General features: G+C 42.3%; 1 pseudogene; it reads right to left on the bottom strand.

Annotated features, from left to right (window-relative positions):
* Positions 1-329: 329 nt before the first annotated feature.
* LOC147463491 (uncharacterized) lies at positions 330-12,377 on the bottom strand (annotated as a pseudogene).
* Between the last annotated feature and the right edge of the window lie 12,862 nt (positions 12,378-25,239).

Genomic DNA, 25,239 nt, shown 5'->3' with positions numbered 1-25,239 from the left:
GAAGAAGGAGTCTAGAATAGATCCAGTCGTCTCCTTCAAACATCAAAACATGGCGACCCATGAAGGCAGCAGCCAACCCAAATGTTCTCGTGACTGCAAAGAGGTCGAGCACTGTGTCTTCAATGCAACTAAACAAGGATATTATGCACTTTGCCAACTTCTCGCCACGCTGAGTCCCACCTCGCCAAGGCTTTCCCTTGCATACTGAAATATCCTCAAGGGGAACCCTGCATGATAGAGTAGCCGTAAAATTACACATTGTTACCTTCAGTGCACATTCTTTCAAGATTAAATGTCCTATGCATAGATTCAAAGCATCAATTAGGTTCCTACACATCATATATTATGTCCTTTGCTGATTGAAAACCCTCCCCCAGGTCCATCTTTGCTAGCTGGTCCTCATGTACATCAAGAGTTGTGATTGGGGTGGATGATCTCACAAAGACCGATAGCATTAAACAAGACACCTAAAAGCACAACCACTCCATATCATAAGAAGATATATCACTAAATACTTGTCCACAAACAACAACCCAAACCAAATGGAGGGAGATGTACATGCATGGCAATGTGCCTGATTTTGGTTCCAATTGGTGGAGTGCAATGGACAAGCTGTCGTCGCAACATTGCAAACCCCAATTTGGTGGCTATGCGCTCAATAAACACTCCTTCCTCCAGTGGATACAAGGATACTAGATATCCCAAGTCAGAAAGGTAGAGGTCTGCCAGCTTGAAAGTGCTCTCAAATGTCATTGGGCCAAGCCTGTTCCACCCCGGAACCTTCTTATGGGAAAATCCTTCCACCGCTACATTAGAAGGAAAGTCAGCAATTATTAGATCAACACAGTTGTCTACTTGCTTCCCTTTAAACCTCCCTATGATGCAAACAATAGTCAGTGCCTCAGATACACTAGAGGTCAGCTTCTCGCTCTCGATTGGGTTAGTCATTGCCTTCCACAAGTCCTCCACCTGAACATGAAAGCAAAACACAGTGCCCGCACACAACTCTTCTTTTATGCGCCGGCACGTATTTGATAGTGCCAAAGACATTTCTATCTTTTAGCCTTACCTGCTGGTTTCAATTCAGGTGGAACATAAGTGCCCTTGCTGCTTGTAACATTTAATGGCCTAAAATCTTTTATGTAGCGGAAATTAGCATGAACATAGTGAGCATTTCATTAGAGTTGATTCCTAATGAGAATTACAAGAGTGCTTGGGTGGAGAGAGCAACAAAAAGCATAACACCTAGTTAGATAGCATCGACAATACTTTCAAAAGAGAGAGCAATTAAGCTATTGACAACAGTTGAGGACCGGATTTGCATGGAGCCGGTCCCCCCTCCAAAAGGCTTTGTATTATGGTTTCTCCCATCAAGAGAGACATTGTACAATACAATTCTTTGTGTTCCTTCAAGACGAGCTAGTGCAATGAAGATGGAAGCTTCATACACCAAGCAAAACACTTAATCAAACACAACTTGAATTATCCCCGTTCTCAGACCCAAGACCTCACACACCTTCGAAGATGGTGAGAGCTAGCAGGGTATGAGAGTAGATTGAGAGGAAAAAGAAGTATCTTACGAGAAAGAAGTACATCTCCTCACATAATCACTCATATTAGCATAGCTTAGCTTAGTAATTAGCTTGGTAGAGAAGATGAGCATGCATTGAAGCTTGGCTCTTGGTTGGATTTGCATCCACATGCCAAGAGAGTGTTGATGTAGGCTTCTATCTCACAAGCTTGGAGTAGGTGATGAGCTCTCCATTAAAGCTTGGGAGGAGATAGAGTATTTTCCCTTCACACATGGTCAAGTGTGAGAATGTGAGAGTGAATGCCAAGCAAAAATCAGCCCCCCTCTCTCTTGGGCGAGCCCTAGCTGCTAAGTTAGGCTGGCTTTTTCCTCATTGGACCTCCCCAGGTCAAGCCAATAGGGATTAAGCAGCATAAGTGATAGCCTTCTGACATGTGTCCCCCTTTCCCCTTTTGTGAGAGCTTTAGGTAATTAAATAATTAAACTAAACTCTCATTGGACCCCTTTGCCTCCTGGCCAATAGGAATCAGGCAAGCCATGGGACTCCTGAATGCTCATTGGACCCCTTGGGAGACTGCCCAATAGTCTTCTAGGACACTTAATTCTTATTGGTTTCTTTTATTAAATGTTTTTAAATTAATTAAACTAGATTTACTCTAGCTTAATTCTCATTGGTCCACTTCAAGGGTCTTCCAATAGGAATTGGGCACACCTTGTGGGCATCTGGCCTAGGGAGCTGACATGTGTCCCTCATTCCCTTTGTGTAAAGGGAGCCTGTGTGTGTGTGTGTGGTTTTCTCTCTCATCCCCTAGCTTTGGGGCTCGCCCCCTCCCATGTAGGGATGCAGAAAGACTTTTTGGGCACACACTAAGCATCCAATTTTCCCTAAGGTTGACCTTTGGACACAACCTTTGAATTTTGGAACCTTAGCATTTTGGAAGTCTTAATGGGCTGAACCTTAGGGTCTTTTTAGCCCGTTGTTTCACATGGCTCTTTTGCAGATGGCCCCCCCTTTGGATCCCTATTTTCCCTCCTTTGGATCCCTACTGTGGCCGGTCTGCTAACTTAACCAATATTCTAGCTTTTTCTCCCTTGGCACTTCCCCACATTAAATGATCAGTTTAATATGAGAAAATCATTTAGGAGAATTAGATATTGATTATTATGACATTACCTCTCTCTTGAAATCATAGTCGTCCTCGACTATGGTGTAGAGAAGATAAAGCATATGCATGAGTCCTTTTCTTAGCGGGTAGAGGATCCCTATGTTACCCTACGACATCATTCCATAATGGATGACTAGTCCATTTGGCGCTTGAGAGCCTGAGGCTGCCGCAAGCATGTCTGCACATTAGTCCTATCAGTCTTCCATAGTAGAGTGACAAGCTCTACTTGGTGTTCGGGAGACGTCGTCTCCGCAAACTTGATCTAAGCATGCATACTACTTCATTTTTGTGCACAAATAAAGAAAAAGAGAGTCTTATAAGACAAAAATTTTTGTTCATTTTTAACATTTTGTACATTTGCTTACTCTTGGGAAGCATTGTAAGCATTGACAAGGTTTAGGTTATCCTTTAATTGTATGCCTTGCATCCATCTAGCATCTTCAAAAGGATAATTCTTAAACTTAATAAGATATCGTCGGATAGTCTTACCGCCTCTTAATACCTTGTCTTCATGTCGGAGAATGGACTCGGGCTGCAGCACCTCCTCGTGGTCCTCGATCTCCGGTGGGTCTTCAATAGTTGGTTCTTGAGGTGGCTCTCCTTTGTAAGGCTTTAAGAGGCTCACATGAAAAGCATTGTGTATGAGCCAATGATTGGGCAACTTAAGTTGATAGGCCATCTCATTGATTGGCCTAAGAATCTGGAAGGGACCATAGTACCTTTTTGCTAGTTTAGCATAGTACTTTTGGTGGCCCGTAGGATTCTTGCCCGTCGTGTGCCTTAATCGAGCCTTGGGAAACTTTAACAAGACCCAATCGTTTTCTTTAAAGGCTTGGGCTCTTCTGTGCTTGTCAGCAGCAGCCTTTTTCCTTTGCTGTGAGATAGAGATAGCATCCTTAATCTTTTGGAAAGATTCTTGTAGGTCTCGGCTATACTCATCTGCAGCGAAGATCTTCCCATGTACCTTAAGTAGCAAGGGACTTTTTGATCTTCCCTCAATTACCTCGAAAGGTGCTTTTCCTGTAGAAGTATGTACAGTGTTATTGTAAGCATACTCTACTAAGGGTAAGTACTTCTCCCATTGGGATCTTTGATCTACTTCCGTTACATAGGCTTTTAGTAGATCGAGAATAGTTAGGTTAGCTATTTCACTTTGGCCATCAGTTTGTGGATGATAGGCCGAAGAGAAGTTTAGCCTTGTTCCTAAATTCTCAAAGAGACCCTTCCAGAAATTACTGGTCATTCTAGGATCTCTATCCGACACTATGGACATTGGCAAGCCATGGTACTTGAAAATTTGTGAAATGAAGAGGGTTGCCATTTGATGGGCTTTGATAGTCTTTTTGACAGGTATAAAATGAGCTTGTTTACTGAACCTGTCTACTATCGTCCATATTCCCGTATTCCCATGGATAGACTTAGGCAATCCAAAGATAAAATCCATGGATATGCTCTCCCACGGTGAATTAGGGATTGGCAAGGGTTGAAGCAATCCAAGTTGCTTCCCTCTATCAAATTTTGTCTTTTGACATACCACACATTTGGAAACATACTCATGTATGTTCACTTTCATGGTAGGCCAATAGAAATATGTTTCAATTCCCTTTAGGGTAGACTGAATCCCTCTATGCCCCGCATATGGGGGAGCATGAGATTCATACATTACTTTCTCACGTAGTGAGTTAGTAACGCATAGTCTATTGCCATAGAGAAGATAACCATCTTGTAAAGTAAATGGTTCTTCTTTCTTCCCTAATGCAAGGGCTGAAATCACATCTCTAAAATCGGGATCAATAGCATACTCATCTATCATTGAAGATAGATCATTGTGAGTTGCTATGGAAACCGCATTCACTCTCGGTCGTCTTGAGAGTGCATCGGCTACTTGATTATGCTTGCCAGCAATGTGAGCAATATGAAAATGAAATTGCGAAAGGAAATTTGCCCACCTCATTTGTTTGTCGGAGAGCTTGGTCTGCGTCATGAAGTACTTAAGACTTTGGTGATCCGTTCGCAGAATGAAAGGAGTCCCCAATAAATAGTGCTTCCATGAGTCTAAGGCATGTAGAACTGCAAGGAGTTCTTTTTCGTATATGCCTAGAGCTTGCTCAACAGGGTCGAGCCTTCGACTCTCATAGCCTATGGCGTGCCCTTCTTGGAGCAAAACAGCCCCAAGGCAATCACCACAAGCATCACATTGGACCTCAAATGGTTTTGAGAGATCCGGTAGTGTAAGCACAGGTTGAGAGATAAGCTTTTCTTTAAGCTTTTCGAAAGCATTGTTCTCCTTAGCAGACCACGTATACCTAACATTTTTCTTTGTTAGGTCATGTAATGGTCCCGCAATTTGTGAGAACTTTTCTATGAAGCGTCTATAGTATGCACACATACCTATAAAGCTTCTTAGTTCATGAAGATTCCTTGGTTTAGGCCATCCTTTTATTACCTCTAACTTGGATGGATCCATTTGGATTCCATCTTGAGAGATAATGTGACCTAAATATTGAATCTCTTGCAAGAAAAATTCACTTTTCTTTCGATTAACATAAAGTTTATTCTCTCTTAAAACTTGAAATATTACCTGGAGGTGTTGCTTGTGTTCCCTAATGAATTAGAGTAGATGATAATATCATCAAAGAACACTCCAGTGAAGGTTCGATGAGGTCTGAACAGCTTCTCCATCAAGCGGTTAAATGTGGCTGGTGCATTAGTCAAGCCAAAAGGCATGACAATGTATTCGTAAAGACCAAATGTAGTACGAAATGCGGTCTTTACAATGTCTTGATCAACTATCCTTATTTGATGATAGCCACTTTTTAGGTCAATCCTACTGAAGTAGGTCGATCCTTGTAGCTTATCAAATAGGTCTTCTACCCGTGGAACGGGAAACCTATTCTTGATAGTGATCCTATTTAGTGCTCTATAGTCGACACACATACGATATGTGCCGTCTTTCTTTTGCACTAATAGCACAGGTGAGCAAAATGGAGATGAGCTAGGCCTAACCATGCCCTTCTCAATTAACTCATGCACTTGCCGCATAATCTCCTCTTGTTGAGCTTGAGAAACTCTATAAGGAGGTTTGTTAGGCGGTGAACTTCCTGGAAGAAGTTCAATTGCATGGTCGTCATTACCTCGTTTAGGAGGTAGCTCACAAGGGATGTCGTCAATAAAGACATCTTGAAACCCCTTGAGAAAATTGGATAACTCTAATTCCTTTTGGTTGCTTTTATTTTCTTTTGCTAAAGCATTAGGTTCATTTTGAGAATCTTTAACAAAAATCATGTACACGGAAATAGAGCTCTTTATTGACTTGTTGAAAGCTGGTGTATGTACAATGGGGATGGTGTTACCCATCTCCCTAGCATCTATATACATGTCCTTTTCCCTGAACTTAAAGGAGATTCTCCTTTCAGGAAATTTAACATGGGCAGCCAACGGTCAAACCATGGTGCCCCTAGGATTACATCCTCATGCTTGAGAGGAGAGATAAAGAAGTCCTCTTTGTCCACATAGCCTTGGACATGAAGCCTCAATTTCCCGATTAAGGGAGTGACTGAAGCTTCTTGCCCCTTGAAGGCACTGTCTGCGGGTAGGATATCTCCCATCTCGTAGGATTGTATGCCTAGCTTGGTGGCTAACTCCATAGATATGAAATTGTGAGTAGAACCAGGGTCAAAGAGAATAAAAGCATCATGTTCTCTTACCTTTCCCCAAGCATGGCATAGAGGAGATCCTTTGTGGTGAGTTTGGTGAATCTCCTCCTCTTGGATTTCAACCAAAGAAGCTCTAGGAGGATCTTGGCGGTTGTTCTTTTGGGGACAAGCGCGGTACGCATGCCCTTGTTCGCCGCACTTGAAACACCGGTTATCTTTACGATAACGCTCAAGCTCTTCAGGAGAGAGTTTATTCTTTCCTTTGTAAACTCCCTTCTCTTTAGCTTTGTTGGAATTGCCCTTAGGAGACTTTTGGACATTGTCCTTCCCCTTAGGCTCATTGGAACCTTTGTTTTCCGGGGGCTTATTATTTCTTTTACCCCCCGTTTGGAAATTGATTCGCGAGGCCACCATAGTATGGTGTATTACCGCCGATATGGTACGTGGCCTTTGGGAGTTGACATACTCCGCCATTTCTTCGGTTAAGCCCGCACAAAATTGTTGCTTTTGCTCTCCAAAATCCAACTTTTTGAAGACAGTGGCTTTGAGTTGTAGGTCCCAAAACTTGTCTACATATTTGTGGATGGATTCATTGGGAGAGAGCTTTAAGCTTCGCCATTCGGTGAGTACTTTGTCTTTGGCATCGGTGGCCAAAAACTGCTTCATAATGGAAGCTCTTAAAGCCTTCCATGTTCGTGGAGCTTCACCGTTGGCTCGTAGGCTAGACCACCATTGTCTGGCGGACTTTTGAAAGTGCATAGCTACATGGCGTAGCTTAGAGGACTCCGTGAAGCCCTCATCTCCAAACGCCGCATCGAATTGCTGGATAAAGGCCAAAACTTTGTCTGTAGCACCGAAGGTGCCATCATAGGTAAGGAAAGAGATGCTCTTCCCTCCCTCTTTGAATTTCTTCAGCTTGGACGACCTCTTCCATGCGGCATAGGATTTCCTATGGCCTCTTCTTTTTGATGGTTCAAAAGTTGCACCATCACTTTCTTCAGAAGATGAAGAATTTGAAGAAGGTGGAGAAGAGGGTGACCTCTTTCTCGCCTTTTTCTTGTCTTGATCTTTGTCGTCTTCACCATAGCTTTCATAAGAGGAAGAGGATGAAGAAGATGGAGAAGAGGGTGTCCTCTTTCTCGCCTTTTTCTTCTCTTGCTTTTTATCATCCCTCTTTGAATTATGGCGTGGAGAAGAGTGTGATGGTCTTCTCCGCTTTGGTGGTGATGGAGAGCGTTTAGCCCGCCGTCTTCGTGGAGCCATCTCCGCCGAGGTGGCGGGAGACTCGCTTCTTTCTCGTTCCTTCGGTGGAGGCTCTTGAGTTCTCCTTTGGGAAGGAGATGCATCATCAAGAAGTAAGTTCTTGAGCCCTTCATATGGATTCTCTTCTTCTTCCCGAATCGGAGAGAGACCTCTTTTGGTAGTCTCACAAGGAGGCTTCCTAGGTGTTCTCTCGTCATGGTGATGAGCTTGGAGAATCCCGTGAGCACGGAGCTGCCGTTGCACTTCACTTTGGAGAGATGGATTGCCCATGGCTTGTTGAAGCCTAGAAACAAGATAGTTAACAAGCATTGAAGCATCATTAGTAGCTTGCTCATGAGCAAAATCAAAGTTATCAACATTAATTTCACTCTCTTTAATATTGTCAGCCATTCTAACAACTTTTAGGTGTAAACTTTTTAGGTGTACTTTGGCACTTCAAGCCCTAGTTGCTACTCCTCTTTACCCCTTTAGAAAAAGCACTCAAGCTACTGTACCCGCGGCTCGAATACCATTAATTGCAAGGAATAGAAGAGAGGGTCTTTCGACACCAAAACAGCACCGGCTCCTGTCAAGCTTCTAATAGCTCAATAGTGGTTAAGCCGTAGGCAAGCCCCGTAGGACTCCACTATTAAGACCATAGCTCTCGACGGTGATGCCCCGTTAACTGCACAAAGGCAGGCGCACTGCAAGGCTGAAAAATCCCTATTCTACTTACTCACAGGCAATTAATAATACCAACCATTTGTAGCTAGCTTGAGGACCTCCCTTCTTGAGCAAGAAAAGAGAAACCTTGAGCTCTGATACCAATGTAACATTTAATGGCCTAAAATCTTTTGTGTAGCGGAAATTAGCATGAACATAGTGGCATTTCATTAGAGTTGATTCCTAATGAGAATTACAAGAGTGCTTGGGTGGAGAGAGCAACAAAAAGCATAACACCTAGTTAGATAGCATCGACAATACTTTCAAAAGAGAGAGCAATTAAGCTATTGACAACAGTTGAGGACCGGATTTGCATGGAGCCGGTCCCCCCTCCAAAAGGCTTTGTATTATGGTTTCTCCCATCAAGAGAGACATTGTACAATACAATTCTTTGTGTTCCTTCAAGACTAGCTAGTGCAATGAAGATGGAAGCTTCATACACCAAGCAAAACACTTAATCAAACACAACTTGAATTATCCCCGTTCTCAGACCCAAGACCTCACACACCTTCGAAGATGGTGAGAGCTAGCAGGGTATGAGAGTAGATTGAGAGGAAAAAGATATCTTACGAGAAAGAAGTACATCTCCTCACATAATCACTCATATTAGCATAGCTTAGCTTAGTAATTAGCTTGGTAGAGAAGATGAGCATGCATTGAAGCTTGGCTCTTGGTTGGATTTGCATCCACATGCCAAGAGAGTGTTGATGTAGGCTTCTATCTCACAAGCTTGGAGTAGGTGATGAGCTCTCCATTAAAGCTTGGGAGGAGATAGAGTATTTTCCTTCACACATGGTCAAGTGTGAGATGTGTGTGTGAATGCCAAGCAAAAATCAGCCCCCCCTCTCTCTTGGGCGAGCCCTAGCTGCTAAGTTAGGCTGGCTTTTTCCTCATTGGACCTCCCCCCAGGTCAAGCCAATAGGATTAAGCAGCATAAGTGATAGCCTTCTGACATGTGTCCCCCTTTCCCCTTTTGTGAGAGCTTTAGGTAATTAAATAATTAAACTAAACTCTCATTGGACCCCTTTGCCTCCTGGCCAATAGGAATCAGGCAAGCCATGGGGCTCCTGAATGCTCATTGGACCCCTTGGGAGACTGCCCAATAGTCTTCTAGGACACTTAATTCTTATTGGTTTCTTTTATTAAATGTTTTAAATTAATTAAACTAGATTTACTCTAGCTTAATTCTCATTGGTCCACTTCAAGGGTCTTCCAATAGGAATTGGGCACACCTTGTGGGCATCTGGCCTAGGGAGCTGACATGTGTCCCTCATTCCCTTTGTGTAAAGGGAGCCTGTGTGTGTGTGTGTGGTTTTCTCTCTCATCCCCTAGCTTTGGGGCTCGCCCCCTCCCATGTAGGGATGCAGAAAGACTTTTTGGGCACACACTAAGCATCCAATTTTCCCTAAGGTTGACCTTTGGACACAACCTTTGAATTTTGGAACCTTAGCATTTTGGAAGTCTTAATGGGCTGAACCTTAGGGTCTTTTTAGCCCGTTGTTTCACATGGCTCTTTTGCAGATGGCCCCCCCTTTGGATCCCTATTTTCCCTCCTTTGGATCCCTACTGTGGCCGGTCTGCTAACTTAACCAATATTCTAGCTTTTTCTCCCTTGGCACTTCCCCACATTAAATGATCAGTTTAATATGAGAAAATCATTTAGGAGAATTAGATATTGATTATTATGACACTGCTGGACGCTCCTAAGGTGGTTTCTGTTTTGTTGTCCCCATCTGCAATTGTGTCTTGTGCAATTCATACAACTCTAATTCCTCCTCTGGTGCTTATTGACCAAGCAAGTCTAGCCACCAAGGGCAGTGCCTTGTCTCCACCTCACTCAGATGCTACATTAAATGTGCACTTGTCATGGGCCATGACAACATTATTTGCAAGAGGAGCTCATTGAATCATCAAAGAGCTATACTTACCCTATCATTTGTCACATATTGGTACATGTAAACCGACTGGTCTCCTATTCCAAACGTACTCCATGGCAAGTATTTCTGCTATATGTTTCTCAGCCATGCTCTTTTCGGAGCCATCTACAAGAGATCAAACAGATAGTAAATTTGAAGAAACAACAAAAGAAGATTGCACCTGGAAAGCACCCGTGTTGTAACTGTCTTCAGGCCGAGCGGGCTGAAGATCAGGCTCATTAAGAAACTTATTCCCCCTCATTAGTCTTGAAAGCCTTTCGAAATAACCTCATTCTACATAGCTGTACGTATGAGTTCCAACGAGATTCAGGAGGTGGAGGCACATGATCGACTTCCCTTATCTCTTGTATGAGTACACGACCATGGTCTGCCAATTGCAACCAAAAGCAATACATATGCAGCCAATCACGAACCTTAGCTTTGTCATTTGGGAGTCCCTCCAAAGTTCTCTGGTTTGCATTGTGGTTGTCCAGCATGCGCACAATCTGAGCTTTATTAGCATTGATAATCATTGATGATCCTATCATGTTTAGTTTCTCCTCAGTGGCAATGTGGGTGGATGGCTCATGCCAAGGCAGTGACAACACAACATTCCAATACTGCTCCCCATTGCTTGGGTCTGCAATCCTTGCAAACTTTGATTTCTTACCTCGATAAAGTGTCTCCACGTTCCTTATAATCTTGTCATGGCTACCTTTGTCATCAATAAGAAGCCCCTTTGACTGCTCTTCAATTTTTTGTTCCATGTCATCCTTGAAGATTAGCCAGGTCATGATTTGAATGGGCAATGAAAACCAGCTCTTCTTACCCCGACCACCTTGAATCCTCATCTCTGATTCCACCCATGCTTTGTCCTCTTCTTCCAGGTAGGACAAAAGTGTGCTCTTGTCAGACTCACCTTGATTCCTAAGCTGGAAGAGTCTATCCCCAAATGTGGTTGGCACAAAGGCAAACTCGTTTATCCTATGTCAGACAAACATCAAAGAAAAAGAAATTTATTAATGGCAATTCATTCGCAGTAAATTTATTAATGGCAATTCATTAACAGTAAAGACCAATGGAGCTTACTTGTTTAAGTGTGACAGGGAGAAAATTAATTCTCCAACATCTTGCTTCCTAAACTCTAGAAAATTGCATAAAACACTACAGTGCTTTCTTGTTTCAGAGGATTGTGCTGAGGACAAATTACAAGTTTTACAATCAGCTATGCAGGAAATTCAAAATGGCTAAATATGATCTTACCCTCAGCTATGCAAGCCATCCATGCTCTATGTCTGTTTTTTCCATCCAAGATATGCAACATTTTGCCTGTAAGATAGGGACCCCACTCCTTGCTCTGAAGCAATTCCTCCTCATACCTCTGGTTCAATTCCTTCCACCCATCATCCCAGCTCTCATGCATTGCATCTATTAACAAAGTCTGTTCTCCCTCCAAATCATAGATACTGACAGTGAAGGCCCCTTTGCTGGGAATATAGCCACCCATTTTCTTGAAGCTCCTTGACACAATCCTCTCTGTAAGTGGGCAAATCTTCCTAATTGCCTCGGTTGGAAGCATTCTGCACAATGGGACCATAGGGGGTGGTTGGACGTGCTTCACTTTGATCCTCTTCAAAAATTCCTGTGGCGTTGAAGTTTCCAAATTTTTTCCATAGATCTCTATCTGTTTCTTTCCTGTGGTAGCCGGGTCTAAGGTAGTGGTCTAGGTGGAGACTTTCTCGGACTGACCATCGTCATCCACCTGGTCAGGCCTAGCTACACTGGCAGCTACTAATTCTTGGGCTTCTTCGGCAAATTCATCCTGATCCCCTGAGCCGTCTTCAGTTCCAACAACAACACCCACAACTTGGTCTGGGTTAGGAATCTCTTCCATGACAACATCAATAGTGTCGGCATGCTTCTCTGGGGACACTTTAGCTTCGTGGTCAGGACTGCTTCCTTGGAGGGATGTGGTAGCTTGATCTAGTGTACTGAGAAAATCACCCCTTCTTGCGGAAGTCCTTGAGCTACCTGCTCTGCTAGTAGCCTGTAAAATTTTCATCTTTTTAACCATTGGAAGTTCAGATTCAACAACTAAGCAACATTTAGCTTTCATGCAAATTGACCTTGTCACCCATGACATCTAGTTAGTATAACACAACAATACCAAAGCTATTTTTATGTCAAGCAACCAAAAAACTAGAGTGAGTGTATGTAATCAGTACCAGGCAGAAGGGACCCTCTATTGATGTGTCTTCATTAGTGCCGAGGTTTATCAAACCATTTTCTTTTAGCTAAGGAAAATACCAAAAAGTACAGTTTTGCTACAGAATGTATATATTCCATGGCAGTATAACTAGCACCACCATCAGGCATTCAGCCTTATACTCACCATCAGTATCAAAACACCAGAATAATAACCATATGTACGACAGATTTGATGTCATTTTCTAGCACAGTAACAGAGGATTAGTATGTATGCAGTTAGTACCAGGCAAGAAGCTAAAAAAATCCTTTACTGATGTTTAAAAAGTTGTACCCAGTTTCTCCATTCAAATTCCTTTGTTAATGAAAAATCCCAAAAGAACAGTTCTTTGTTAATGAAAAATCCCAAAATAACAGTTCTTCCAATAGTCTAAATGTTAAAAAATGTTGTTTATAATCAGATAACAGAGCATGGGTTCTATTCTAAGCATTGAGATAAAAAACCTGTGAGCAAAGGCAATCCCAAATATTTCTCCAAGTTGCCCAGGGAGACCAAGCCTAAGTGAACGGAAGAACCCCTCACCTTTATGTAGTGGAAGAGGTAGGGAAGATTTCCAAAATGTATACTCAGTTGTGGAGGTGGTGCAGCAGCCTGGCGTCGATCAATCACAATGAGTGAAAGAGGTAGTACAGTTAAGACAGATTCCATAAGTGTGAGGGAGAGAATCCGTGCCAAGCAACCCCTCATAACGCGAGGTCATCAGAACAAGGTTGTGACTCAGTATGAGTGCCACGATAGAGTGTAAAAAAACCTTGTAGAAACAATCGAGTCTAAAGCCGCCTAGGTAAGAGGCCAAAGGTTGGGCACCTGGTAAGAGAGATATTACGGGGTTGTACCCACAAGCTAGCCCAAATTCCACTATAATGGTTAGTATCAACCCAAGTAAACCAAGTCAGGTTAAATTCACCCCCACCATGCTAATTGCCTCTGTGGTATTTATATAGCCATGCAAATGGCATAGTAGGCTAGCAATGAGTACCATTTCCGAGTTATTTTATCTTTAGGCTATGGTCAGCTGTTGTGACAAAGTGTGTGTGTGTGTGTGTGTGTGTGTGTGTGTGTGTGTGTGTGTGTGTGTGTGTGTGTGTGTGTGTGTGTGTGTGTGTGTGTTTAAGTATAAAAAATCCCCTCATAATTGAACCATACTTAGACAATTGTATTAAATAATATATTAAATAACAATATTTTAAAACAAGACGTCATAAACCTCAATTATCAATTCATATACACTAATACAACATTCTGTATCTAATGGATAATACAATAATTTAGATCAAAAATTTCATCTTTGATCACTACAATATAATATCTTAGTGTTGTATCTTATGTGCTCATCCTTTGGGATGAACTTCCACTATATCTACACGTAGAAGGATCTAGCTGGTACATTGGGCGATCTTCCGTTATTGTTGCAGTTTTCGTTGTAATCCCAAGGAAATAATCTCTTACCTGTCACCATTCAAGAAACACAAGCCTATCAGAACTGGCATTACTTGGGAAAATAGGTGTCAACGACTCCCTCCCCTTGTTATTGGTGTCAAAAATTACAACAGAAACTAACACCATAACCTAGATCAAATATTATGTTTAAATAATGAGTCCTTAATTTATGATAATGTTTTCATTTTTTAATTCCAAAAAAAATGGGACAGCATCTCCATTGTATTTTGAGCTAATTTTCAAAAGTCTAGTCCACTGCCATCTCATCCGAGACCCTTACGTGAGGTTTAAGGCTTTATTCAAAAACTTGTAGTATGTTCAAAGTAAATTAAAATCCCTAGACTCAAAAGCTATGTTACCATATACATGTGGTAGTGATGTGTGTGAACACATTAGGACCGCCGGGGCATTTTTTCCCTCTTTAGGAGGTTTTTTCCCCCGTGCATTGTATATACGCCCATCACTCTAGGGCTATCGATCTTTCCACTGCACACTAAGTAACACTCTCTCTATTGTGTGCCTTGAGCTTCCTTCGTCTTCTCCAAGCTGTGTGTGTCTCTCTGCAACCCTAATTCCAACAATTGGTATCAGAGCAGGTTGCGTCCTCCCGAGCTTAGTCGCCAGCTGCTCCAGTACACATCTGCTCACTTTCTCCAATTTTAGTGAACTTTGGCGAGCGTTCGCAGGTCGATAAATATTTCGGGATATCTCGCAGAGCTGGTCTACTCAGATTTTTTATTGCTATATAGCACAGGTTGTTCCCGCTCTGTTTCTCCTACTTTCGGCCAGTTTTCACATCAGTTGCAGCATTTGGTAACAGGTTTTGCTACGAGTGGCAAAAATTCTATTCCTAATGCTTCTACTGGAAGCAATTCGTCTAGAAATTCTGGTGATAAGGGCAAAAAAAAGATGCGTTGCCATATTGCAAGGCTAATGATCACTTGATCAAGTCATGTCGTAAGTTGAAGGCCAAAGAGGCTAAGAAGCAAGAGGGTGGTTCCCCTACAAATGCTCGTTCCACTACAAATGCAGCCATTGTTGAGTCTTCTGTGAAAGGAGACTGTGATGCTGATGTTCATGCAGAATGGGCTTTTAGCGCAGAGTGCACTTACAATCCTGATGTCCATGATGCATGCTTGTCAGCTTTGCTGCAGATTCACATGTGTGGTATTTCGACAGTGGTGCTACAAAGAACATTACCTCACATCGTGAATTGTTCACCTCTCTCGAGTCTATCCCTCATGGAAATTCAGTCACTTGTGCCAACAATGCCTCTTATCCAGTTCAGGGAGTTGGAAAGATTGTGCTCACTGCTACTAATGGCAGTTCCTTCAACACTTGTTGATGCACTTTATGTACCTGGGATCAAGAAGAATCTCTTGTCTGTATCCGCACTTCCTAGACTTGGACTTGTAGTCAAATTTGTGGATGACAGATGTACAGTTCATGATCTCAGTTTTGGTGGGGATGAAATTATTGCATCTGGCCTTTTGTGCCGTGGGCTGTATAAGCTCACTTTGTATGACAAGTGTGGACAAAATTTTGCAAATGCTGTTGTAGATTCAAGGGCTATTTCAGATGCAAAACTTTGGCATGCACGTTTTGGTCATCTCAATTTTGCCAGTTTGCTGCGTTTGCAAAAATCTGATATGGTTGCTTCTTTGCCTCCTCTTGAAACACCTGTCAAACATGTTTTTGAAGGCTATATTTTGGGTAAGATGCAGCATTCTAGTTTCCAAAGGATGGTTCAGTTCGGGCCACATTCAGGTTGCAGCTTGTGCATAGTGATGTTTGTGGGCCCATGCAAACTCCGTCCTTGGGAAATTACCTGTACTTCGTGACTTTCATTGATGATTACTCCAGGCATCCATGGGTATTTCAGCTTAAAGCAAAGTCCAAAGTTTTTATGTGCTTCCAACAATTTCTGTCTATGGCTGAAAATGTTTCGAAATGTACTATGGGCACCCTTCGTTCCGATCGAGGGGGGGAGTATATGTCTCATGAATTTAATGCGTTTCTGGCTAGTCATGGGATAAAAACCAATGTACAGTGCTTATACACCTCATCAAAATGGTGTTGCTGAGAGGAAAAAAGGTCACTGACGAAAATGCACGAGTATGGTCAAAAGTCAAGCTTTGTCGCATTTTTTTGGCTTGAGCCATCATTGTGTGCCACTTATGTACTTACAAGTGTCTACGAAAGCTTTGCAGTCTATTACTCCATTTGAAGCATGGCATGATAGAAAGCCTTAAGGCTATCAATGTATTTTTGTTGGTTTATAGTGTTGAAAGAAAGGTTACAGGTTGTATCATCCGCAAAAAACGTATTCTGGTTTCTGTCAAAAGTCAAGCTTTGTCGCATTCTTTTTGGCTTGAGGCCATCATGTGTGCCACTTATGTACTTAACAAGTGTCCTACGAAAGCTTTGCAGTCTATTACTCCATATGAAGCATGGCATGATAGAAAGCCTTAAGGCTATCAAATGTATTTTTGTTGGTTATAGTGTTGAAAGCAAAGGTTACAGGTTGTATCATCCGCAAAAAAAACGTATTCTGGTTTCTCGGGATGTAGTGTTTGTGAAAGATTTTGTTCAGCCCTTGCTGTCATGTACTAGAGACAGTAATGTAAGCTCAAGGGGCCATTTATGACACTTTGTTGCCTCTTTTTGGTTGTGGAAATACGAATGTAAGTTCCAATGAGGCAAATGTACAGCCTATGGGGGTTTCTGAAAATGTTCTAGATCAGCCTATTACTGATGCAGATGTACATGATGTACTTGATGAGGAAAGAGCTGAAAATGAGAAGGCTAGAGGTATGCCAAAATGGCTGGTGCACACTTTACGTGACAGTAAATTGGATGCACCTTTGTCTAGTCGTACTCGTTCAGGCTCTCGCCATGCATCTTATGCATCAGATTGTTATGCTTTTGCTGTGTCTAGCTTACATGATGTTGAGGAGCCTCTGTCTTTTGATAAAGCACAGAATTCAAAAAATTTGATGGCTTCCATGCAATCAGAATATGATGCACTCATAGAAAATGACACATGGACTTTATGTGATTTGCCTCCTAGCCAAAAGGCCATTGGTACGAAGTGGGTTTACAAGTAGAAACGCAAGCCAGATGGTGAGATTGATCTCCATAAGGCTCAACTTGTTGCAAACGTTTATGCACAGCAAAAAGGCATAGATTATGAAGAGACTTTTTCTCCCACTTGTCGTATGACTACTGTGCGTTTTCTATGTGCATTGGCAGCTCACTTTGGTTGGGATGTACATCAATCAGACATTGTTACTACTTTCTTGAATGGTGACATATTTGAGGAAGTTTATGTAACGTAGCCTCACGGTTTTGTCATAACAGGACAAGAGGACAAAGTGTGCAGATGTAAGAAGGCTTTGTATGGGTTGAAGCAATCTCCTCGTGCTTGGTATGAGAAAGCTGACACTCATTTGGTTAAAAAAGGCTTTCGTAACAGTCCAACAGAAAGCACATTGTATGTAAAGCGTGAGGGTGATGTACTTCTCATCGTGGTTCTTTATGTTGATGATTTGTTGATCACTGGACCAAAATGAGAGACATATTGCTGAATGTAAGGCTGATTTGAATGCTACTTTCAAGATGAAAGATTTGGGGTTGTTGCATCATTACTTGGGTATACAGTTTAAGTAGTGTGATGGTGGTATTGCTTTGTGTCAGAAAAGTTACATAGAGACATTGCTATGTAAGTTTGGACTTGAGGATTGCAAACCTATTGCCAATCCCATGGAAACAGGTTTGAAGTTGAGCCTACATGATGCTGGCGATCCTGCTGATGTCACTCTTTACTAAACTGCTGTTGGCTGCGTCATTTATGTATGCAACCCGAGGCCAGATATTCAGTTTGCAGTCTCACAGGTCAGCAGATTTATGCATAGCCCAGGGTCTAAGCATTCGCAGGCTGTCAAGAGGATTTTCTGCTACCTTAGTGGCACTTTACATCTTGGCTTGTTTTATCCCAAGGGGGGATCATTGCCACGAGACTTACATGCTTTTTTGGACTCAAATTAGGCTGGTTGTTTTGACACGTGAGTGTCCAGCACAAGTGGTTTTTGTTTCATGCTTGGCAGTTCATGTATATCATGGCTGAGCAAGAAGCAACCTACTGTGGCCACTTCAAGTTGTGAGGCTGAGTACAGGGCAGTCTTCACAGCTACGGTTGAGTGTGTATGGCTCAGACGCCTTATGGCTGATTTGGGTGTTGGACAGGACACTGCCAACACTATCTACACTGATAGTCAGAGCGCATTGGCAGTTGCAAGGAACCCAGTTTTTCATGTTTGCACAAAGCACATTGAGGTGCATTACTACTATGTCAGGGAGAGGCTCTCAACAGGAGAGATCAGCTTGGCTTATGTGCCAACACAGGACAACCTTGCAGATCTTTTCACAAAGGCATTGTCTCGTGAGAAGCTTGAAGCTTTTCGCAAAGCTTTGGGCTTACTCCCCTTTGTGGATTGATCATGTCCTCAGGACATGGCACTTCCCTTTACTCATGTGCCAGCTCTCGTTCACCGCATCACTCCAGGGGGGATTTGTTACCATATACATGTGGTAGTGATGTGTGTGAACACATTAGGACCGCCGGGGCATTTTTTGCCTCTTTAGGAGGTTTTTTCCCAAGTGCATTGTATATACGCCCATCACTCTAGGGCTATCGATCTTTCCATTGCACACTAAGTAACACTCTCTCTATTGTGTGCCTTGAGCTTCCTTCGTCTTCTCCAAGCTGTGTGTGTCTCTTTGGAACCCTAATTCCAACAAGCTATGCATCTATTAAACGAGGAAAAAAATGTTGAAAAGCAGTTCCCATTACTATATTCAATGCTCTAGCATTACATAAAAGGATAGGTGTCAATAATCCCTTTCTCTTGTTATTTGTATCAAAACGTATTAATAAATTCACCACTAAACCAAGGATAAGTATGTGTCATATTCCTGCCACAATGAATGTGAAAAGGATCGGCAACAACTACAAAAAACCATAACTTCCAAACTCAAAAAATAGTCCTATAATTTCTTAGAACAAGCATGGCATTGCACTTATCACTATGATTAACATCACTTTTGCACCAAAAAAGATGTGTTAGATTCAATAAAAACAAGAGACATTAAGCTTCCAAGAGTAGCCTTCCAAATGATGAACCAAATCGGTCCACTAGTCATCAAAAAAGGACCAGCAATCCTTCAAAAAAAACAGCAAGTTATCATTATTAAACTGACCTCTGGTCCATGCTACAAAAATTGTGATTGTCTTATGCATGCTACTTAGTAATATGTTTCAAAAAGATGTAATAAAGAGTTTTTTGTTGGGTCACTACGAGGGGTTGTTAGCATTGGTTAGCAACCTATGCTATTTGACTCTTAAGTGAGTGATCTTGTCATTATATTGTACAAATTGTGTGTGGGTGGGTGTGTGTGTGTGTGTGTGTGTGTGTGTGAGAGAGAGAGAGAGAGAGAGAGAGAGAGAAAGAGAGAGATTCCAATCTAGCAAAGCGAACCCATATGCACACCCAAGGCTCTGTGTGTGTGTGTGTGTGTGTGTGTGTGTGCGTGTGTGTGTGTGTGTGTGTGTGTGTGTGTGTGTGTGTGTGTGAGAGAGAGAGAGAGAGAGAGAGAATATGATACCACAACCTCTTATAGCCTGCACACACGCACATGTGTGTGTGTGTGTGTGAGAGAGAGAGAGAGAGAGCACATGAGATCACAATTGTCCGCAGTCTCTATATGTGTGTGTGTGTGTGTGTGTGTGTGTGTGTGTGTGTGTGTGTGTGTGTGTGTGTGTGTGTGTGTGTGTGTGTGTGTGTGTGTGTGTGTGTGTATGTGTGTGTGTGTGTGTGCGTGTGAGAGAGAGAGAGAGAGAGAGAGAGATCACAACTGTCTGCAGCATGTGTGTGTGTAAGAGAGAGAGAGAGAGAGAGAGAGAGAGAGTAGTTGGCCCCATAGCCAATGACGAACAAAGGCGAGTAAGCCCACGCTCACAAAAAATTTGACACAAAGAAAATCTAGGGCAAGCGGCGAGCAATTGTGAGGAAATCCATACACCGAGCAGGAAAAACTAAGCGTGGCATTTCTCCGAGCAAAAAATAAAGCGAATTGTAGCATAAAAAGCTTTTTGTATTAATCCCTGTCATAATGTCAAGTGCAAGCAATCCAAAAAAAATGGTCAATCAATAGAAGGTGATCATTATGACAATATAAATTCCGAATTGACTAAGTAACATAAGCTATCAAAACAATGGAAGTATAATTAATAGGCACCCATCTTGCAATGGCAATTGCAATTGTAGTGAATCCAAAAAATTGGCCAATCCATAGAGGACCATAAACTTTAGCTCCAAAGGTCAATGTTATGTTGAAACTCTGGCGTCCCAAACAATCCCGGAACAACTCTACTTTTGTCAGTGTTGCCTGAAGCACAAACTCGTGAGCTATAGAATCCAACCCAAGGACTCAAAAATACACAAAGTAGATGTGTTTACGATGCATGTACGTGAGGCACTTGCTGTCTCTTTTTTGGAAATCCTCACAAGTACATCCAGGGAAGTTTGAAATGGTCATAGCATAAGTAACCCCCTGTTGAAGCAAGCCAAGAGTGCTAGGTCATGAAAAACATGACACACATTAGGTACCAATATATATACCCTCTCTCACTAGTAGTGCTTGCATGCTGCAACCCAATGCTATCCTCTCACTAAAGTCTTTGATTAATTTTGACCTCCATCTAAGATGCTTTCCATCTTTGAATATAGCATGAAAAGAAATAGGTTGTGTTTCGCATTGCCCACTGGGCAGAGGTTGTCTTGTGTTGATGCATTGCTACCTTGTAGCACAAATCCATTTTTTTGTAGCATCTCAACCTCCCATGAAAGCAGATAGGTTCCTTCTTCCACGACCCACATCCTCGGGGCTGGCCGAAGAGGTCCAGTAATCATCTCATCAATATTCCATGCATGAGTGTTACTCTCGTTCTAAAACCATATGAACCCCTCCACAACTTCTCTTGGTTTGACACCCACATCACAATATTTTCTCCCCCCCCAAAAGCAAGGGACATGAATATTCACCATTGTTCACATTATCTAAATTTTTGTTTATAGACCTACCACAACGTGCTTTCTCTCCGAGAAGAACACCAAAACACGTCATTTTTCTGCCAGGGTCTCTGCGCCTATTTTCCCAAACTGTCTAAGGCACCTTCTTCTCCAATCAGAGACTAGGAGCGGTGGAAGCATTTTGCTTGCTTGTGGTATGGTGTAAACTGGTGTAGTGGTAGTAACAAACTTTGATCTATGGAAGTCTTCTTCAAGAGTTTCATCAAGGTCAAGAAAGGCCGACAACGATTTTTGCACACTCTTAAATCTCATATTTTATCTCTATTCATTTTTGGACTTGGTATTTGCATTTCTAGAACTGTTGATTGAGCTGCATCAACCAGTATTCTACTTGCTGCAAACACTGACTGATTGCTCATAAATCTAGTTCTCAAGTCTACCACATTGGTCCTATGGATGATTACTTGCCCTTCAAGTAGGTGTTGTAACAAACACTTCGAAGAACTGCTAGTGACATATCTACACAAGTGACTCCATAAAGACCAATGATTTTAGCCTTTAAAAAATTTGTTCTTGGGACAAAAGCACCTGACTCATCTTGAGCAACAAATCTATCTCCTCGGTGTGGCACTCTAACATCTCACCATGACAACCAAGCTTTCGATGCTAGAATCTTATCCAAAATAGCATATCTCATTCTCTAGAACTGTTTGAGTTCGTCCTTGCACACTTGTACTGCATGTTCTGATGGTGCATGTAACCATTTTCAACACAATATTTATGCTTTTCTTGAAAAGAGGAGGGTATACAATTTTTAGTGTGCTTAAAAAACACATGATATCTCTTCGTTCAACATCTTTTTCTTGGCTCCACCAAAGTAGACAATATGAACTGCAATCCAATTTGCATTTTCCTTATCTGCTATAAATCCTCAAAATTCAGGCTTATCATAACCATTATAGTGATATGGCGACCGCTAGCACATGTTGAACAACTATTGTCCTAGAGCAAAACAAGACCACTTTTTGCAGACCACAATCTCTTGGAAAAGACAAACCAACGGTTTTTTTAACCCGTGCCACACGCTTTTAGATTCTAAGTCTGAAAATGCCAAAACCTAGGGAATTTTTTTTCAAGATGTTAAGTGTTTTTTTTTGCAGAACCTCAATCGACTACACCTCTCTCAACTTATTATCGACGTTTCATACTCCTCCATAATGTTAATGAACAACACCTTTATGCTCCATTTTCCTCCTTATATGTGTTCGCTCAAGTTTTTATCATTAAAACCTCTTCGATGTCTCAAGCTACATCTATCTTATTTTCATATAGTCTCAAAAGAGCTGCGTTTTTAATGTTTTTCAACCCTAGCCATCGTTGCTTCTCGTTGTTCAACTATGCACAAAGCATAGAATTTTCCAAAGCATGTCTCCAAAGCAAGGTCCACCCATCAGATGGACGTCGCTCTTGCTATTTACAAATGTAACAAATACCACTTGGATACTGCTCTAATTGCTCCTGCGTCGGCGCGGGACAGTGGAGCGCATTGTTAAGCAAGGTAAGGGGGGCATGCTTGAGAAACTTGCATCTTTTCGTTTCAAAACTGCAGAGGTCAGCGAGTCGAAGTGTGAAGAAGGTTTACGATCTGGTAGATAAACGAGTAAATAAAGATGTTCATGTCGTTTTGTTCATTTAATTAATGATTGACTGGAAAAGCATTAGCTCATGTTAATTGGGATCAAGCCTTAACTTGTCTCTGTGTCGACGCGGTATGTTGAAGGGCCATGTACGGATAGATAGGATTAAGAAGATTAACACATGTATGATGATAAGCACATCGAGCTTGGGACCCTATCCTAATAGGCCTCCGCATTGATGCGGAATGCTCAGCAGTCAAGGGCCGAATGCTCAACAGTCAAGGGCCTTTCGGATTGAGATGAAATTAAATTAAATGGATTGAGAAAAACTTTTGGGCGACTATAAATTGGGACTCTATCCTAAATGCTTCCGCGCCGACGCGGAATGGTTAAGGTGTGTATCCCGGATGAACTCGTTTGCTCGTTCTAAGTTCTAACCAGGCAGGGACTCTATCCTAAATGCTCCCGTGCCGACGCGGAATGGTTAAGGTGTGTGTCCCGATTGAACTTGTTTGATCATCCTAACCAGGTAGGCTACTTGAACTTACTGCTTCTCCTTGCCCGACAGCTTCTCTGCAACAGCTACCGGTTGTGAGATAGGACATCGCAGACAACACCCAGTGGCAACCTATGTACTCAAAGGCTGGCTGTCCTCCCACCTCCTCGGTGCCCATGCCGCCTCCTCCTTTACTACAGCGTGTCCTCCAACTCCATAGCTTGATGACCTACCTCATAACTTCAGAAGAGTTTTTGACATGGGTTTTTGGCACTGCCTGTGTGTGTGTGTGTGTGTGTGTGTGTGTGTGTGTGTGTGTGTGTGTGTGTGTGTGTGTGTGTGTGTGTGTGTGTGTGTGTGTGTGTGTGAGAGAGAGAGAGAGAGAGAGAGAGAGAGAGATCCGTAGCACAATATCTTACACTTCTGGTTGCTATCATCTCTTTGCGCTGTTGCTGTCGAAAAACATGTGAGAGAGAGAGAGAGAGTTGTAGCACAACACCTTACACTTCTGGTTGCTCTCATCTCTTTGCGCTGCTGCTGTCAAAAAATATGAGAGAGAGAGAGAGAGATCTGTAGCAGCATACCTTGCTCTTGTCTCTTTGCGTTGCTGTTGTCAGCAAAAGAGAGAGAGAACGAGAGAGAGAGAGAGAGACGAAATGTAAAGAGAGGTAGCGTGTGGATGGCATATTGAAAAACAACCATAATCGCAGTGATAGAGAAGAAGAAGAAGAAGAAGAAGAGAGTTTTAACATCGTAGGAAACTATCTCAAGAGACCTTAAAGATCTAGCCGACAAGGAGTTGAACTCAAGACCTGTTATGAGAGAGAGAGAGAGAGAGAGAGATGATGGCATCATGGGCTGTGCTAGGCGTGCCGACAGTGGTGTGCGGGGGACAAGGAGTCATTCTCGAAGATTGATCCCATTGCAAAGCGTGGAGGACGCCCCGAAAAAGCCCGCCGCCCTGCGAGCATCAACGCCCTCTCACAAGTCCTAGCAGTCTTCTTCTGGCACCGGCGGTGGTGGCTTGTTCGGCCTCTTCGCCAAGGAATGAGCTCAATCAGCATCATACAGATCTTTGCCTTCATGGTACTTACGAGAGTCTAGACCCATGCACAAACAATGTGCAAACAACAACTTATCGTGAGGTGCTGCCTAATGTTTATTTGTAATTCCAAGGTATTTTCTCCATTTGTAAGTGGAGCCATTCACTGTTCCAAAGCTCAACATATTGTCATTTGTACTCAGGTCCTATATTTTTAAAAGCTTTGTGATGTTTGTTCGACAAGACCTTTATATAGTATCTGACAGTTTGGCAGAGAGAGAGAGAGAGATATTAGCAGCATATCTTGCATTCCTTGCTCTCGTCTCTTTACGCTCGACAAATTAGCTTTTTTTATGCAAGTGCTATTTTTATTAAAGGCATGACTCCAAAGGAACGCTGAAAAATAGCATCTTAAAATAGCTTCAAAAAGCCTAAAATTGTGTACAACATTTGATAGGCACCACGCTTATATCGCTCCCTGCAAGCAAGCAGTGCCAATAAATACTAATAACTGGGACAACCCACCACTGTTATGTGCTTTAAGAGCCCCTTCCCACCCCGCACCTCTAGGGGTTATAGCAACTTGGATCCTCCAAAAACAATTGTCACACCAATCCGCTTGCAGGACTTACAGGACATGAAGACCGTGTTGCAAGTGCTGCTAAATTGTGAAAATAGGTAAAACTTAGAACACATAGGCTTAAACCTCAAATTGAAAAGTAGGATGTATTTGAACCATAATTCGGGGAAATTGTGTTTTCTCTCCATGACTATCGAGAAATAAGATGGAATTTGCAGAGCATAGGATGCTTGTCCTGTAGGTCTTGCAATCCCTTGGCGAGACGGGGCTCTAAGTTCCTCAATTGCTTGCCAATGACCACTTTTAGGGTACAGAGAATTAAATACCCATATCATTATTCTATTACTATCTTTAGTATCATGTTCATAGAATTACCCTTTTGTGACACTTCCCTTAGCTGACCTGCATCGACATGGGACAGTTTTGGAGAGTGTCCCACCGGTTTGCATATTT

The sequence above is a fragment of the Adiantum capillus-veneris genome, chromosome 2 (assembly GCF_014529385.1).
Source record: "Adiantum capillus-veneris isolate H3 chromosome 2, ASM1452938v2, whole genome shotgun sequence".
NCBI lineage: Eukaryota > Viridiplantae > Streptophyta > Polypodiopsida > Polypodiales > Pteridaceae > Adiantum > Adiantum capillus-veneris.
The sequence above is the reverse complement of the archived record's forward strand: the minus strand, read 5'-3'. Positions and strand labels throughout refer to the sequence as shown.